Source organism: Marmota marmota, unplaced genomic scaffold (genome assembly GCF_001458135.2).
Source record: "Marmota marmota marmota unplaced genomic scaffold, marMar, whole genome shotgun sequence".
Taxonomy (NCBI): Eukaryota; Metazoa; Chordata; class Mammalia; order Rodentia; family Sciuridae; genus Marmota; species Marmota marmota.
Genome location: NW_025999990.1, coordinates 36720412 through 36737505, shown reverse-complemented (window position 1 = coordinate 36737505; position 17094 = coordinate 36720412). Strand labels below are relative to the sequence as shown.

The following is a 17094-nucleotide window of genomic DNA, read 5'->3' as shown; positions in this document are numbered from 1 at the left end:
GCTGGTGCCCAACCTGTCCCCTATACCTCCCACTTGGGAGTCACAGGCCCTCGGAAAACAAGTGTGGTGATCTCATTTTCCATGCTGGGAGTTCGCAGATCCCCTACAGTGTTTTGGGGGAGGGGTGCATTTGGGATTCTGGGATTCAGTTTCAGCAAGGAGATGTGCCCACAGGGCAGTGCCCACGCCCTCCAGCCTTGCACTTATCCAAACCATGGTGGTATCTGCCTATCCTGTCTCCTGGCTCTTCTGACTTATTTTCACTTGCTTCAAAACTCAGGCAGGGAGGAGAGGTCCTATTCAGTGGGGCCCTTCAAGTGGTGAACTATCTGGAGATATTATTGAGAAGAAAAGAGGAAGTCCAGTACTGGAGGAAAGACTGGGACTTCTGGCAGAGGAAACGGGTGCATGACTCAGGCCCTGCATGTTTTTCAACTTGGTGGTTTGCAGCCTTGATTGTGCACTGCGGCTGGTTTTTATAGTTGGGCAGGTGGCTTTTAACATCAAGAGACTTTAATTCGTAAACCACAGGGTGTTTTGATCTTTACGTGTGACCACAACTTAGGGTGGTTTATTCTTCAGAAAAGTGGCTGTTAGAGAAGTAGGACCTAGAACAAAAATAGTGGACTTTGGGATAGGCCACAAGGTCTCGGAAAAAGAGTCAGGATGCACAGTAACCTTAACCAATGATACACACATCTGGGCAAGAGCTGCTGCAGCCTGGCCTTGACAAGGAGCTGAGGGAGTTCAGACTTCTGGAGTTGCCCCCAACCACATTAAGCAGGGGCCAATGAGGTACAGAAAAACAAGGTAACTTCAATATCTACTGCCTAAAGACTAGTGAGCAGTACAGTATTTACAATTTATTAAATGATAACGAGCTCAAGAACCCTAGCAAGAATCTCACTGTAAATTATTTCTTTTTTGAATTTTATTTTTTAAATTTATTTATTTATTTATTCTAATTAGATATATATAACAGCAGAATGCATTTGGATTCATTGTACACAATTGCAACACAACATTTCATTTCTCTGGTTGTATAGGATGTAGCGTCCCATCATACGTGGAACCTAGGGTAATGATGTCCATCTCATTCCACCATCTTTCCTGCCCCCTTTGCCCAATCAAAGTTCCTCCATTTTACTCATGTAAATTATTTCTGACAAGTCTATGAGAGCTGCAAAGCATTGGCCTGCCTCAGCTTCAAATGTCACTCTGCATTCAGGAAAAGGAGCTCACATCTTGAATTGTCATGGCTTGACCACAGGCTCAAGGGCCAGCACTCATCAAGTGGTCTGGATGGCCTTTATAAATGAAAGAGAAATCTAGTCTTGCAAAAGGCCTGCTTTTGGCCAAAACAAGCCCATGAATGGCATGGAAAGGGCCAGCATGGCAAGAGATTGAAAACACCCTGCTCCCGAGAGAGCTTATCACTAGTCACCCACAGATGGAGCCCACACTGGTGCCAGCAGGACTGTCAGACTCAAGCAGTTTGAAAGCAAAGGAGGTCGGAATGTGCTGGTTGTGAACTGAAACTCAACTGGGAGAGACATCCAGTGGGAGGTCAAGCTTAGCACCTGGGTTGGGTGAGAGGAAGGGGGAATCCACATGTGCACACCGTTCTCTTTCAGAAAGGTGACATTTGGGTTACTGCTACCATAGTTCAAGGTTCAGAAATGACCGATGGTACCCATCTTTTCTGATGCTTAGACCTTCCAGCATCCAAGAAAGGCTGAAACCGAGAACATTTTCTCAGCCCATTCTTAGCCCTTCCCCCAGATGGCATGGCCTCTCTTTCTACTAAGATCTTTGAAACATGTAGCATAGGTTGCAAAAACCAGTTTTGTGTGCGCTAACTCTTCCAAGAGCAGGTACTGGTTTGCCTTCTAACTCTGTGATCATGTGAGATGCCCCATTAGGATCTGGGACTCGAAAAGTGAAGCTATAGCTCTTTTAAGACATCAAAAAGTTGAGAGAAAGACGATCTTGACAGACATCTCTACCTTTGGAAGAGTCATCTTGCTTTGGCATGAGCCCACAGGTTAAAAATCATGAACTCAATGGCTATTTCAAAATCTGGGTTCGATGGCATAGAACCCTTATTCTCTACTTTCAAGTAGTAGAAATTACACTAGCAACAATACTTGTGAGCTCTATCTACCTCATTGGTGAGTTTGGATAAAACAATCAGCATACAGAATAAAGCCAATCAGTTCAAGTATTGTTATGTTGCAGTTCCTAAAGGGCAACACACCCGGTAAAATGGTCCAAATCCTGCACTGTCAAAAATGGAAGATAATGGGTAACTGGAAACATCTACCCCACATTCCCCAACCTTGTCCTTATCAGAAAAAAAAAGTTATATTTTTGTTCTCATTTGAATTTAGATGGATGAGAAGTACTATTTTTATACCCTTTCAAAGACAACAAAATTATTTAAAAAAATCACAATCTTACTTAGTGCTCCAAGGCTCAGACTAAAAGATCAAAAGGAAGTCATGCCAAATAGCATGGCTGTGCCACCAGCAAGGCCATAGCCATGAGCCCTTTAGGCTGGCTTGATGCTCAGGGCCTGAGAGCAAACAACCAGGGGAAGCCAAGGGCTGAGAACAGAAAGTTACATGTACTCCTGGATTACTGAGTGAGTACAGTTCTGGGACAAACTACTGTAAGATCAGGAGGAACAGTAGTTTATAGAAGGAACCACAAATCATTCATTAGATCCTTGCATCTATTTAAGTCAGCACCAAAGAGCTATATGGCCATTCACAGGAATCGCTTGCTTCCGTGGTAATCTATCTTGCACTGAACTCAATCTGTTAGATCTTCCCATTCATTAGGTTAAAATTATCTCCCAGAAACTGAGATCCTTTAAGTGTTCATTCTAAAGTTCAAATCCAGTGCTGAGGGAGTGGTGGGGGATCTATCTAGCATGCATGAGGTCCTAGCTTCCATTCCCAGCACCATAAAAACTAAAAAAGCCCAAATCCTTTTGTTTCCATTGGGTTTAGTGTTTTGCAGATTTCCAAGGAACTTCTTGAGTAATTACCAGAAAGGTGTAACTCAGTTCAAGCCCTCTGCCACCTCTTTGCTAGCCATGTGTTTTGGCGTGAGTGGTTTTAACCTGGCTCTGGTTCAGATGTTTGTGAAGCAGATAATGGTAACAATGACCATCTATAACAATGCCTACCTATCTGCAGGGAAAATAGGTGAGGTTAGATTACATGAAACAATGCAGGTGAAGGGCTTATTCTGGCACACAGTAAACACAGTGAGCAAATACTAGATTCAATCAGTTTTCAAGAAGACTCGTAATCCTTGGAAACACCTTCATACAAGCCATGAAGGAAGATGCTAGGCAAAGGGAATGGCCAGCAAGGCCAAGCTACAGGGAAGCTATGAATTTTATCCAAGAGGCGAGTGTTCACTTGACTGACGGAAAAAAAGACAAAACAAACATAAAAAACAAACATAAACCCATCTTCAAACTCAATAACCAGGAAAATTCAAATTAAACATACAAACAAACAAACAAAAAGAGCTACTACTATACAGTCCATTAAAAAAATTAGTTTGATTATAATGAGTATCTAAAATTATGGGGAAAAGGTATGCATGAAGTGCTGGTGGACCAATTCAGAAAACACTCTTTCATTGGCTAGTAAAGATAAACATGGGGCTGGGACTGTAGCTTAGTGGTAGAGCATTTGCCTAGCATGTGTAAGGCACTGGGTCTGATCCTCAGCACCAATAAAAATAAATAAATACATCTACAACTAAAAATACGAAAAAAAAAAAAAGATGAATATGTGCATGGCTTGCCATCCAGCAATTCTACTCATAGGTACAGGTACAGAGTAGAAAAGTGCTCTCACACTGGGGCTAGACACAGGAATGCTCAGAATACTGTGGACTTACTGAGTCAGAAGCTCAAGGGGAAAGGTTTGTTTTAGCAAGTTTCCTGATGATTCTAGCATAAGCTAAAGTTTGAAAAACACAGCCCCAGAGTATTCAGGGCATTCTTGGTATCCCAGGTGACATGTATAGGAATGTTGATAGCAGCAAAAATCTGAAATTACACACCCAGGTCCAGCGACAATAAACCAAATAAGCAAGCTTATACCATATCTATAGCAAGCAACGCTCGCTCTGCATTAAGGAAATGAACAAATTATAGCTTCAGGACTCAACTGAATGAATCTTACCAGCATAATGCTGAATAGAAAGAGCAAATCACAGAAAAATACATGACTTTATGTACATATATATATACACACACATATGAGCTTGACACATTTATACATCTATGCATGAGATATATACATATATAAAACATTTCTCTATATGTACATATTTAAAGAATTATATACATAGATGACTAAGCTATAAAAGAAAGCAATTAATAAATATTAGAAAAATCAGGATCATAGTTATCTCTGGGAGGAAGAAGGAAAATGGGAGCAGTATTCTGGGGACTTCCAAGGTAGGGGCAATATTCTATTTCTTAACCTGGCTCGTAGTTAATACAAATATATTTATATAATTTATTCTCAAGTGTATATGTGTGCCTTATATATTTTTACTGTACAATATTTCAAATCAAAGTTTTCAAAAAGGGTTATCTTAGAACATACAAAAAAGAATAGAAATATGAATCAAGTTACTTTAGTTTTTTCATTTTTTAACTTGAATTCAAATACATATTAAACCTGGGAGGGCAAGCTCTGACATCTGTCTACTTGCATGTGAATTCCAGCACTGTCACTGAACAAAAGAAACAAGGACACATGAGCTAACCCATCCATGTTTGGTGTCCTCATATATAAAATGAGTATAATGCTTTAGAAAATTAAATAAATTAATACATGTTTACATGCTTAGAACTGTACCTAGAACATAGCAATTTGGCAAAAATAATAGCTATTATTAGGGTGGAATTATATGAAGCTAAAAGCAACATTTCCTGTATTTAATTGCCAACAAATCAGCATCTATGAGAAGAATGATTCCACCTTCACTTTTTGCAGATGCTGTGCTGATACCATCTACTCAACCCTCTCCTCTATGGGGTCCTCAATGTTATGTTAAATATTCAGAGATTGCATAACTCCGGTTCCAGTCTAGTCTCAATACAAACATACATATACATGTGTACATGCATGCATGAGTCCATGCCAGGATATTCAAGAATTAAATCAAAAAAGGAAGAGATCTAGAAGAAGACACCAGAACAATTCCTGCCCAATTGCCTACTACTTCCAAATCAAATCACTAGCAGAATAACACTCTATATACATTAATCCTTTTCCCTAATTATATAGGTGGTGGCATTGTATCAACCTAGGTAACATCTGTTAGAATTTAAGAAGGGTTGTTAAAATATGTTCCTTTCAATTATGGTTTCCAAGGGTGGTCCAAGGAACACTGGTGATAGGTCATCCGTGCAGAGCTTAAGTCAGCCAGCTATAATATTGAATATAGAACAAAGCCTTCACACATTAAGTCCTTAAATTTACCCAAATAATTACATTTCCCTTGACTGTGTTTGTATAAAACAAATGGTACTGACCAGGTCCCCAAATTTTCAAAGATCTAACATGTCACTCACTGCATTAAAGTACTTTTCTATCACACATAGACCCATTTACTTGCATTGTAATGGTAATACTGATTATCCATGGTAATCCATGGTAATACTGATTATCCCCACTTCATAAATGGGCATACCAAGTGACAGAAATGTCTTATATGTTGACAACATTCACAAGACAAACAGATGTCAGAGCCAGGGAACCAATGCAGGACCTCTAGCTCCAGAGTGCTCTTTCTTTACCACTATACTACATTGCCTCCCTAGGCTCTCACATCAGGTCAACTGAATAAAGAACAAAGATAGTGATCCCAAAAGACATAGAAATCTTATGCTTCATAAAGAAAGCTTTTCAGTTAAAAAAATAGAAATTTTATTTGATAAATGAGAAAAATGTGTTGTCGTGTGTATGTATGTTATAGATATATAAAATCTTAGGAAAAAAAATAAAGCAAGACCCCCTACTTCACACCACATACAAAAATAAATTTAATGGAAGTAAAATATCTAAATGTAAAAATATAAATAAAGTAAAATTTGATATAGCATGAAGTTTCAGAAAGCTGTCAGTTTATATCTTGGCTCTCCCACTAGAGTAGTATTTCAGAAAAACACTATATATATATATATTTTTTTTTAAATGATGAAGAATCAACATTAAGTAAAATATGAAATTGAAATCTTGACAATACCCATTACACATGCAAATACAGTAATAAAAAGCATAACCAATTTTCAAAAATTATTTTAATTTCATCCTAAAATATTGTAAATAATCTGCAGAGTAATCCATTATTATCTACATTTAAATATACCACAATTTCCCTTTAAAACAAACCCCCATCAAGAAGGTCTCAAATAAAGGGAAAGACCATAAACCAAACCATGCGTTTAACTTAGTTTCACTTACAAGGTACTGAAATCAATTTATAAATTAAATCAATGGTTATGACATTTGTCCCCAAAGGTTTTTATTTACCTGTCAGAGAAGATAGAACTGTAAATAAAATTTAATACTGAAAGTATACACGCTGTATATAAACAATTACTTCTATGGTTAAAAGAACATAAATAATGTGTACAGGCTAAAGCAAGCTTAAATAAAAACTATATATCAATAAGCTAAGTCCACAAAAGAGTACAATCTTCTTAAATATAGTAAAATAAAGTCCATGCATGTAAGAATATAAATAAATTAGAGCTGTCTTGAAGCAAACAAACCTCTGGTGGGCAATTAACTATGGAATTTAATTTCTTCATCATTGGCTGGGCACAGACTCCTCCATCTACCCTCCAGACCTAACATAGACCCATTATAAACAAAGAGAAAGGCCTCAAGAAAGAAGGATCTCTGCCAGGCATGGTGGTACACACCTGTAATCCCAGCAGCTCAGGAGGCTGAAGCAGGAGGATTGCAAGTTCAAAGCCAGCCTCAGAAATTTATGGAGGTCCTGAGCAACTTGGCAAGATCCTGTCTCTAAAAAGGGCAGGGGGTGTGGCACTTAACCACGGAGCCACAATATCAAAACAAAAAGAAAAGAAAAAAAGAGAGAGAGAGATCCCTGGACAAGGATGAGCACTTTGCAACCCTCCCAACTTCTCAAATTTTTTTTTGCTACCCCCTCATGCCCCACAGATCTTCTGGGGACTAAACCTTGGAGTGCTTAACCAATAACCTACATCACCAGCCTTTTTAAATTTTCTGTTTTGAAACAGGGTGGCACTATGTTGCTGAGGATGGCCTGGAATTTGTGATCCTCCTGCCTCAGCCTCCCATGTCTCTGGATTATAGGTGTGCACCATTTTGCTCTGCTAACTCAGATCTTTAAAAAAAAAGCTACACAAATGCAAAAGAGGGTCAACTGTACCCAAATGTATGCTGAAAAGCCAGAAAACTAACAGTGTGGGCATTATAAGCCCCTTTGTGGAAGCTTTATGAAATTAAAAGCCTGAATAAAACACTGGGTAGGCCTTTGCTGAAAATTGGGTCACCAGTAAGCTCAGAGAAGGTATTAAGAAGCATCATAAATAGATTAGAATCTGTTAACACCCAAGTCTCCTGCATGGAAACTTCCAGGCAGAAAGATATTTAGTTCTTTGCTTCTAGTCTCTTTCTGATAAAAGGAAGGGCAAGAAAGGCTGCAACTTAACAGAATCCCAAATGTCTTTGGCTCCTGGCTTCAGCAATATTGGCCAATTACCAGACTACAGAAAAAGACATCCGAATAGGAAAACACACAAAAGGTGTTAGCGGCTTGACACCACAAATATACAAGTGACCTTTAATTGCAATGTAACAATTAATCTTTTCTATTATCAATTTTCAACTTCCTTAACCTCCCAGATATTTCTAGAGTGCCCATGAATCTTTCTTAATTTTGAGACTGTACAAGTATACATGACAGAAATATATGATTTCACGCATTACCTGGAAGATATCAAATACAAAACAATATGGTGCATGATTTCATAATTACAAGAAAAAAGCAACAATAATCTATGTTGTTAGAAAGCAAGTAAATGGTTACTATTGGGGGATGGTTAAAGTTGGAAGGGGGTGCTCCTAGGTTGCTGGTAAAGTTGTTCTCATTCAATGTTGATAAAACATTATGTTCAGTTTAGGAACATTTAGTAGAATGCTCATTTATATGTGCAATTTCCTGAAATGCATTTGATGTTTCCATAAAATAAATGTGTGTGTGCATGTATGCATATATGTATGTGTATGATCTGAATTTTGAATTCCATTAAATATGAGGCTGCAAGATATTAGAACCTAATCTTTGAGAAGTTGATACCAAATAGCTTCTACCAGGCAGGGATGAATGTCAGAAAGCTACAAAAGCCAATATTCTGGCTTTACACAACAAACTTTATTTACTGGACCATGAAGTCATAAAAAATGAACTTCAGACATGGAACCTTTGTGTTAACCAATTAAGACAACAAAGGACCAAAAAAAAAAAAATTAAATGGTCACAATCTCTATTTCAAGAGTTACATTAAGCAGGCATGGATTACATCCTTATTTAACTTAATAAAATGAATTGTTTCTTAGTAATTTAAGTTTCACTTAATAACTTCCCAACCAACTAATAAACATTTTGTGCAAGATTACAGAATTACAGACAAGTCAAGTATATCCATTCACCGACAATAGGTCAAGATGCAAATAAAACAGTTCTAGGTTTTCTCAACAGCAAACAAATGAGTGTCTGTTAGTTACTCCACAGAATATTTACAGGAAATTTTCATTATTTGTAGTAAATCCTGTTGAGATGCAGACATACATATTTTAAAAGACACCAAATAACTTCATTTGTGGGGGAAAATAAGGTAATTCAAAATATTCAAACATGGAAAATGTGCCATTCAACATAAACACATTTCAAAAATTGGTGGAGTCTCTTGAATTTATTTTCACAGTGAAAGGATTTTCAAAAAACCATGTGTAGTCTATAGACTAAGAGTTTATAGGCTCTTAGAGAGGAGCTTAAGTTTGAGGATTCACCCAAATATATATATATTTATATTATTTTTGAAGCTGGGTACATTGGCTCGTGTCTGTAATTCCAGTTACTCAGGAGGCTGAGGCAGGAGAATCTCAAGTTCAAGGACAGCCTCAGAAACTTAGGGAGACTTTGTCTTTAAATAAATAAATAAATGGGCTGGAGGTGTACTTCATTGATAAGAGTGTCCCTGGGTTCAATCCCCAGTACTGTGCAAATATAATACATAAATTTCCTGAGCATTTCTCAGCATGTTATTTATTGATCAACACAACTTAAAAACTTTCAAAAATGGGTTATGAGTCATTTTGTTCAGTTTCTTCTTCTTTCTCCAACAGAACTTTTAAAAGGTGAACAAACATCTTCATTAAGCATTACGTTTTGGCTTCAAACACCAAAAGAAAGCAAAATATTTAAGGTCAAGATTAAATAGAGAGTGTAACTCAAGAGTTACTATAGAAAATAAAACATCTAACTCAGAAGAAAGGAACTGAAACTGTTCACGTAATATCCATTCCCTAAGTAGTAGATAAAAAGGGCTGTAGCATGACAAAGGGGAAGACTTCTGTGCTCTGGAGTTGAGTTCAACTTTACTATGACAGTTTGGATTTCCAAATTGTCTAATTTCCAGTTCCACCATCTCTAAGACAGAAATAGAACCATCTATCTCAGAGGGTTATAGAAATGATGAACTGAAAGAACATGAAATTACATATATTTAATTTTTAAGCTTTAATACTAACAGTAGTTTTTTAAAACGTTCTGAAGTGGCAGCAAATATCTAAACTTTTAACAGTTTTCTGATATATGTGTTCTTCTTAATTACCCAAATGACCTACTGTCAACTACTAAATACAAAATATATTGTGAAATGCTGTAAAATTGCAGATGTGGGGAAAAAATTAAAATGGCAATCCTTACAATCCTTAGTACAAATAATAAAATCAAAGTCCAATATTTGATGTAAAGAAGGTTGAATAGTCAGGCTGAGCTTGATGGCACAGGCCTGTAATCCTAGTCGCTCAAGAGGCTGAGGCAGGAGGATCACAAGTACAAAGCCAGCCTCAGAAGCTTAATGAAGTCCTAAACAACTCAGCAAGACCCCGGCATCAAAAAAGGAAAAATAAAATTTAATAAACTCAAATTTTATTTTAATAATGAGGAAAAATCGTTATTTTGCATTTCCAGTTCCCAAATTTTTGGAATAATAAAGATTCCAAGTTATGCCTCTTAATTTTTTTAACTAATTCTTTCATTCACCAAAATGTTAAATAATTTATTGGAATGCACAGAGAATCAGGGTATAAATGTCTTAAATTATGAAGGCCACATATATTTTTAAAAAATTAGCACAAACTCTAATGTTAAAATTATAATTACAATATGTAGTAGTATGTAAGTGCAGCACTAAGAAGCCAGTCTGCCTTCCTCCCTTCCTTCTTTCTAGCATGTGCATGCATATTCTGTGAATGAAAACCTTAGAACAGATCATGGATCAAGCCTCTCTCCAAGTTACTTTTTATGCATGTTATTATTATATTTATAATAGCACCTCCTTTTAAGTAACTCAAGCTGTTTTAAAAATATTACACAACAAATTCTCTACTTGGAAAATTCCAAGTTGAATTGTTAACTTGAAAATCAAGGCAGTCACTAGACCAGAATATCTAATTCCTATATTAACCGTTTTTTTGTACATCAACTTCCAGAGATACCAGTAAGGTCGATTTCGGACTACACATCCACCATGAGAATAGATGAAAAATCAATATTCTCCCAAATGGTCAGTCAGGGGAATGTAATAAGAACTATCACAATGGTTTAACCAAAAAATAAAACCATGGAGAGTACAATATGGTCCTTCTAAGAGGTCAACATGGAAACTTAATCAGTTATGTAGCCTATCTTCCTTTGGACCTACTTAGAGTTCAGCCAACTATAGGTTCTTCTAATTTAACTTCAGAGTGTTCTAATGATAGTTTAGGTCATCATGAGCTTATTTATATTCTTCTTCAATTTTCTATTCTTCAGTTACATCCAGTTCGTTGGCATTCACAAGCCTGAAACCTCACTGATTATTTTGGCTGGCCTCCTGTGTTGTTTTTCTAGGTACACAGCTATTCTCCAAACATGGGATGATTTAATGAACAACTTTTTGAAGGCAAAGTAGGAAGTCTAAATGTGCCATTCAGTAGGAGTTCTCAAATCTGGATGGACATTACACCATATTTTATCAAATCATTTCTAACTGATAGACATTCAGAAATCAACTAATCCAATCTTGTGATCAGAAATAATGCCTCAATAAATATTTCCTAAAGGAATACCTATAGAAAAGTAACTAGAGAAGGACTAGGACAAAGGGTGATAGTTTTATTGGTGAGCCGTATCACTCAATTCATTAGGCTCTATGGAGGCTATATTCTCCCAAACATAGAGCCTAAAAGCAATAAAATGTGTAATTTTTATTCTCAGTAACACTACTTTCTTTAAATCTACCTCCCTTACCCAAAATAGTTTAACTTTTACTGATAAAAGCAGCCCAGTTAATAAAGAAAATTTTAATTTAAAAAAAATACAGATGATTTTTAACCCATTGTGTATGATAAACCATTGTTAAATATTACCAAGCCTTCAAAAAAATCACTTTCTATTCCTCCAAGTTTCTGAAAATTCACATATTTTGGGTGCAAATTAGTCATTCCAAAATCTTTGAAGAGATATTTGAGATATTTTCAAACAACACCAAAATCACATAACTGGAAAATCCATTAAGGACCAACTAATCTTACCAGGACCAAGATTTTACTGTTGAAGAAAATGAGGTCACAGGACTTTAAGAGAAGAGATCACATCTGCACCAGATTAGAAATCCAGGATTCCTACCCTTAACACTAGCTCCTGCCCTTGATACTATAAGAGCAGCTCATTTGCACTAGTTATATTCATGATGCCCAAACTATTTGTCATTACACACACAAAATAATCAATCAAGTATTGACACATGCCAAACTGTACTGGATGTTGCAGGAGACACATTTGTAGATACCATCCCTCAATATATGTGTCATTCATGTGTGTGTATATATATAGAGAGAGAGAAGGGGGGGGCATACCTACATATACATGCAAACCAAGGGCTCTGAATGCTGTCATTTCACTTATTCTCATGGTGCCTGTGTATTCTGAAGTGGACCACACATAAGGAAGTAGAATGAGTACTTAAGAGTAACAAAAAATAATACACTGAGCAAGACTACTTATGTGTAAACTAAATTCTTTTGAAAAACAAACTTTAACATAAGTCATGATCTTTAAATCCATCTTTCAAAAGGTCCCATTTATCTTCTGAATTTGCTTTATTTTGCCTACTCTATCACTTTACATATATAGAAGATATGGCTCTTAATAAAATATTAATTGGCATATGCCTCTTTTCCAGCATAAACAGTGTTGTTTAATTAAAACGTTTCCTGATATCTCACTAAACATAAAATTAGTAGTTGCTTAAGTAGATATAATTTCTCAAAAATATTAAAAATAAAATTTTATTAGGAAAAACACAGATACATGGGACATAAATAATGACTTGTTGCTACAAATTATGTTTTAATTTGTAGGTTTTTACCCAACCTGAATATATTTGTATATTTGATTTCTAAAAGGTGGACTGATGACAGATATAAAATACTTATTCAAATAACAAAATCCAAATTTCCAATTCATCATATTTTTAAATGATTGATAAAATTCACTGCCAAGTCTAAGAAGTGCTTAAACTTGATTACTTTTTGTATTTGAGCCAAAAGAACAAATTTGAATAATGTTAACTTGGGCAAAAATGGTAGCATGTATACACAAACACTACACTTCTCAAATAACAGCTCTGATTTTCCCTGAAAAAAAAAATCCACTCTTCTAACTTGAAAATATCCCCTTGAAAACAGGATGGAGATCTGAGTCACTTAGGATTTAAAAAGAAAAAAGAAGCAGCAGCATTTTAGAGCAAGATTAACTGTTGCTTTAAATCTTGACATTTTCCGATTAATAACCCTAAAAGCTTAATGAGGCACAACAGATTTAAGAATTGAAAATTTTTAATGAAAAAGAAAATTAAAAATAGTTTGGTGCAGTATACTGTCACCAAAATAATCTTCCAGGAAGACTTATCTATATGCAAAAATTGAAAATTTAAAAAAGAATTTCCTCTTATAAAGTCTCATTTTGAGTTTCTGGAAGAAGGTCAGGGCAGACTTCCATGCAGGTACAAAAATGAAAAGGTATACTCTATATATTCTGAACTTGTTTTTGGAGAGTGTGTGTGTATATATTCATCTACTAAACATCTGCCCATAATACATTTTAGGGTATGCTAATTATTATTTTTCAAATCACATCTAGTGAATTTGTACTGGACCACCTATTAGGAATAAAGACATGCACCAAGATATGAAAGCATCAAGATATACACAACTACGTTCTATAAGTAAAATAAACTATGACTACAAACTAAGTTAATTCTTCTTAAGTTAAAAGACAGATGGAAAAACAAACAAACACTGAGAATGAATAAATGTTTTATACTTCAAATGATTACTGAATTCCATATTTTCACATCCTAAAATAAAGCTTCTTTCTTTTTAATGTGTTCCCTGTGTTAATATAGCAATCACTTTATAGTCTGCACATAACAGGTGAAAAATAGGTATGATTTATGCATCTTCTTTTTTATGGTACTCAAAAGAATCAAAACCAAGGTTTATATAAGACTAAGAATCTAAAATTTCTATGAACATTGTATTGTCCTAGTTGTCTCACATCCCATTCAAGTGTGTTTAGATTAGAACAATGGGCTAAGCAATTAAGATGTGAACTAGAAAAACAAAACAAGTTTCTAATATAGTAATTACTGGGTTGGTAGTAGAAATAAAACTGATTTTTTCTCTAATGATAAGCCTATGTAAGTATTTGAAAGTCACTTGTATAACTTAAAAAGAAAGCTAAGCATAACTTTGTCAGATAAAGTTTTATCATGTAACCAGTTAAGTTTAACATTCAAAAAAAATTTTAATGTAAAGGACAATGGTAACATCTTAAGTTAAAATTAGGAAGAACATAGGAAATCTTGAAGCTGAATATCAAATGTAAAACTGACTAGAATTATGTAAATCTAGATTAACAATAAACTAATAAAGAATCTCTCAAAGTGAATCAAGGATCATGGACACTTCCGTTAGAATTAAAAGCACAGAGGTCTCTGAACATTCAAGTATGTTTAACTTGTCTGAGGGAAAAAAAAGGTTGTTTTTTATCTACACTAATAACCTGCCCATTCTCTTTTCTAAACTATTTGGCTGCTTAGTCTGGACTGAAGAAAGGTAGACTTTAATAGCAGATGACTGCAGAGGAGCCACGTTCACCTTGCAGATAGATCTGCATAGTGCTCGGTTATAAAGCAGACTGTTCACTTAAAGTCATTTCTAATCTGAGTTGTACAAACCACATGGTGCACTTAACCCCCAAACTCACCTTACATAAACTCTCTTGCCTCCATTCTTAATGACCTTTCAAGCCATTCAATGTTACTGCTCACCCTGCACTCATGATAGAAGACTGACAAGAGACTTGATGACCAAGTTACAATGTCCTCCCTTGTGAAGGTTTATAAAAGTCAACAGCAGTACAGAAGAAACCAAGAAAGAATATACATGGGAATATACTGTTTTCTAATGTTTATATATAATATTTTTAAAATACTTAAAAAATTATGTCCAAAATTCACTCCTGACTTCAAGGCAGATACATAAAAGAGGAATTGAGATTGTTTTACATTTTTACTTTCCACGGTATTAACGACCAACAAATACCTCCTACTACCCTAACTTCACCGCACAATTAGAACCTACACTTTTGATGAAACTTTTGGGAAAATAACTATGTACTGCTGGATTCACACTCAAGGTCTGTCGTTTGTAAATAAGTAAGACCACTCGAGGTATGAAAAATCGTTTCTTGATTTATGACATCTCCTTTGTTAAAAGACAAATATGATCTACATAGAATTCTTAACTTTGTCTTGCCTTCCCTTTAACTTAAAACATTCTGAAGTAGCACTTCTTTCTTTCTTCTCCTGCAGCTTAACCTCTTTCAAAACCCCCATTTTTTAAAGAAGAAACAATAAATGAAGTGACAGTAGGTGAAAGAATGAGGAGTGTGCGCTGGAAGAATAAAGGGCGGTTTTATAACAGGAGGTACTTTTGTTATCAAGTGACTGGCAGGTCTCCTCCTCCAAGTTAGAAAAAAAAAATTCCATCCACTCCCCAAAACTGCAGAGGCCAAAAATGTCTAGTCTAATAGTTCAAAAATCTCACAGTCAGGGAGAGTGGGGGGTAGGGGGAATGGAGACCTTCGAGTGGGGGAAGCAGGAGAGAAAGACCAGCAGGAGACGAAAGAACAAAAGGAGAAACCCAAGACTGGGGAAATGAATGATCCGGACCCTGCGGCCTAGGAGCGGGCGCTAGGGAAAGCCGAGCTGCAAAGTGAGAGTGCAAGACTTCAAGAGCAAAGAGCGGAGTGGGGCAGGGCCTGGCGAGCCGCACCATGGCGCACCATGGACAGGGCTCAGCGCTGCCTCGGCCCACACCCCTCTAGGGGGCGGCGGGAGAAAGCTCCAGAGACCGCGGGCGCCGGCCCAGTCCCAACACGACGCCCGCAGCTCCTGGCGGCAGGGACGGCGCCAGCCCCTGACCCAAGAAGACCATGGAAGGGGGCGATCCTCACCATCTGTCCCCACCTTCCACTCCCACTCCCCGAGCAGTGGCACTTCCGAGCCGCGCCCGCACTTGTCTGGGCCGCCACCCGCTAGGCCACCCCACCCCCAGATGGCTGCTGCGCAGTGGTCTCCAGGACAGATTCCCTGCCCCGCGGCGAGGATGGACACACCCCTTTCTTTCAGCCTCCTCTGGGCTCCACTGCAGAGGAGGGCAAACAAGAGACCCCAAGGTAGCCCCTGCTATGCACGATGGTCGCGGCCAGGACTAAGCAAGAATGTCCTCCCGGGATCCGGCTGGCGGTTGGAACCGGCTGGGGGGCACGATCCGGCCGGACACCTCAAGAAAGTTGGGCAGAGGGCCGGGCTGGGGGCCAGCGGCGCGGAGCGTCAAGGGAACCTGAGACCTGCCTGGAGCAGGTGTTTCCTGCCGCGATGAAGCCTCCTAATACAGAGTCAATGAAAATGCTCGCCGGCGCTCTCAAGAGTAAGAAAAGTGAGGAAAGCTCCAAGCTCTGCGCCCCGGGGACACTATCCAGGCAGAGGCAACCGGACAGAGCCAGATAAATAGTACCCGCGTAACGGAACTTCTCCCCGCTCCGCCCGCTACCCTTGTGCGGGTCCGGAGTGTGGGAGCTGAGGCACCGGCCCGCAAACACTCCGTAGGGGTAGGGGGCGAGACTTTCTTTCCAGGTGGACCAACACATTGAATTGTGAGGGCAAAAGAAGAAAAAGAATAAGAGGCAACTCTAGGTTGGGGTAAAGACAATAGGACAACAGAGCCCTTGGGCACCAGGCTGCGCACGGGTGCCAGGGTGGGGTGGGGTGGAAGCAAGTCCCGTAACTAAGACACCAGAGTGAGAATTTCTATTGCAAACTCGCAACCCGTCCCTTAAGAGGAAAGATTTGGAGCAAAGTGCAATGCGAGGGGCGAGAAGCACAGAAGACTGCAAAACCTGGGAGTTATCCTGCCTCTCGCTTGGGCTGCCTGGGGACATCCCGCACGAGCTCACCGGGCCCCGAAGGAGAAGCAAAGGGGGCCCGTGATCGACCCCGCCAGCCCTTCCTGAGGAGGCGCGTAAGAACAGCTGGCCCCGGCAGCTCTGCCCCTGCACCCGGCCAGAGCCTCGTGCCTGCGCAGTTCCCGGCAACGCGGTGCGGCACCTCCCTTCCCGGGTGCGCAGCCCGGCCCCGCAGCGGCGCGGGGAACAAAGGGACCCGGC

General features: G+C 38.3%; 1 protein-coding gene across 1 annotated transcript in view; it reads right to left on the bottom strand.

Annotated features, from left to right (window-relative positions):
• The window catches only part of Cdh2 (cadherin 2), a gene marked incomplete at its 5' end in the record, with an annotated part of 209462 nt that overhangs the window by 192048 nt on the left and 320 nt on the right, over positions 1 to 17094 (bottom strand). The gene's annotated exons all lie outside the window — the stretch shown is intronic.